The sequence below is a fragment of the Hydra vulgaris genome, chromosome 08 (assembly GCF_038396675.1).
Source record: "Hydra vulgaris chromosome 08, alternate assembly HydraT2T_AEP".
NCBI lineage: Eukaryota > Metazoa > Cnidaria > Hydrozoa > Anthoathecata > Hydridae > Hydra > Hydra vulgaris.
In genome coordinates this window covers 13,465,001-13,467,380 of record NC_088927.1, presented here as the reverse complement: position 1 = coordinate 13,467,380, position 2,380 = coordinate 13,465,001, and the positions used below count along the sequence as shown (strand labels likewise).

Here is a 2,380-nt window from a genome sequence, read left to right as displayed (position 1 = left end):
TAATAGATAACCAGCTGAATCATTTCAAATATTCCTGCCTTTGGGTGTGCTAATCAGTCTAGTAATACAGCAAATTATGAGATACCAGGTAGAACTTTTTTTTTTTTAACTTCTTTACAAGTTCAAATAAAAAATAAAAGCTTCAATAAAGTCTAAAATTGGCATCTAATAATCCTACGACCGACCAATTAGTCAAGGTATAGCTTAATATCTGGATTATCTTGTTTGGATATTCATAATTTTATTCCAAAAGCGGTTATAAAAATTCTATTGAAAAAAGTTTACGCCACCAACAGTGATGAACTCTCGAGTCCAAGAGAGCCATTGTTCCTTCAAATCAAGTAATCCATGTATAATTTAATACACTTTGTTTCGTTTTATAATCGTTTGTTAATAATATAATAATAATTGCTTGATTTCAAGAACAGTTGCAAAATACACGGTAGATTTGATTTATGTAAGATTTCACGATGTACTAACCAAAAATTTTATCAGACACCACTAAGTCTCTGTGCGGGCCTGCTTTCCCTAACAGCTTCAAAATTATCGTACTCATTTAAATCTATTTTTAAACTGTAAATAGTTTATGCACTTTACCATGATTTTTTTTTTTTGTTTGGTTCAAAAGCAAAATATTTTTAAATACTTTCTTTTGCAAACTTATCTTTTATGCGTTTATGCAATTTATGCCAAAGAAGCAAAATATCATCTTCGTTTGTTTTGCGGGTAAAATTATGGTCTTGATTACAAAAGGTTTACACAGACTAAGTATTATATCGACATTTTAGTCGAGAATAAAACTGGCAATAGATAGTTGTATAATGGCAGTATTAATCAAAATGCAACGCATTAGACTTCTATCAAATCAATTTTAAACTGAAATTTAATAAAAGCATGCACCGAGCAAATACAGAGTCAATGGATGTTAGCTATATTTCTGAGATCTGTGGGTTGGATTTCGATAGTCCTATTAATATAATATCAATGCGACAAAATATCAAAAGAATAAAAACACGAATAAGTAAGCAAAAAATAACAACTATATTTTATCAGTCTTTTACATAAATTGTAAAATAAAAATTTCATATGCATCAAACAGTCCTTTCATTTTTAAGCCTTGTTAGGGAATTTTTTTCGCTATTTTTTGGATAGCTATTTTTTCGCTTTTGTCGTTAAATTAAATGCATAAAAATATTTTAACTAAAACTCTCATCATAAAAGTAAACTGAATTACGAATTGTAATGGCCTAAGCATCCAATTTGATGTAACAAATGTTAAGACAAAAAAATTTGATGAGGAAGGTTGTGGTCCATTCGGGCAAGTATATACCTGCCTACACGTTCTTTTACAGAAAAGTGACTTTTAAGGGACACTCATCTGTACCTGTATAAACAAAAATAAATGTAGATTTATTAACTATAAGAAAACTTGAGAATGATTGCATGAGAAGACACTTTTGAAAGATTTAAACATATTCATTCTAGATTCATATTCTATATTTTAGATGCATATCTTCAAACACAAAATTCACATATAAGACTAATTAAAATTTCATACCTAAATCTTAGGTTTCTATCAAAAATCACATTAGATTTATATCCAACAACTACATCGCTTTTGAACGGATTTTTTTTTTTTAATTTTTGAAAAAATTTGATTCCACCAGTTGCACCTGAAAATACGTAATGAAAATACACCTGAATTTACGTTTTATATTATATTTTCATTAATAACTTTCTTCCAAAAAAATGTAAAAGAACCTACTCATTTACATCAAACAAACAAAAAAAAAACGTTTTAAATTAGTAATGGCTAAATTAAGTGAGTATAAAAGGCTAAAATACAAACAAATTAACTAATGGTTGCAACTAACAGTTGATTTTGATTTTGTTAATGGCTGCAACTTGTCCTAGGATTGCAATAATGATAATTAAATATGCTTATAAAAATCAAACTGCAACAAGAAGAAGAAATGGCTAACATTTTAAATTATACAAAAAACTTTATTAAAAATATACTTAAATAAATATGCTTTATAAAAAAATACTAATGTTACTTTTAAAAAAACTATTCCTAAATTTTTAAAAACACTATTTTAAATTTTATTAATTCCTTTAGAACATTTAATTTTATCTGGGACATCATATCCTTTTGGTCCCCTATCTGTGAACGCTACTCACGAAGATTTAATGGATAACCATTAAACAAAACAAATGATTAATCATTATTCAATAATCATTTACATTTACAAAACAAATGATTTTTTTTATTAAAAAAATTTTTTTTTTCAACATCTTCACTTCCAACAAGGTTGCAAGCAACTATTAGAGTTGGAAATTACTGGAAGAGAAAAAATGAAGTTTATAGAGCAAGATAACG

General features: G+C 27.1%; 1 long non-coding RNA gene across 1 annotated transcript in view; it reads right to left on the bottom strand.

The window, feature by feature from the left end:
* Positions 1-1,022: 1,022 nt before the first annotated feature.
* Positions 1,023-2,380, bottom strand: part of LOC136083639 (uncharacterized) — a 4,849-nt gene continuing 3,491 nt past the window's right edge. Inside the window, exons 2-3 of the long non-coding RNA XR_010639949.1 lie at positions 1,559-1,673; positions 1,023-1,384 (exon numbers count right to left, since the gene is read on the bottom strand). This is a non-coding gene — a long non-coding RNA (uncharacterized LOC136083639). The remainder of the gene's footprint in view (positions 1,385-1,558; positions 1,674-2,380) is intronic.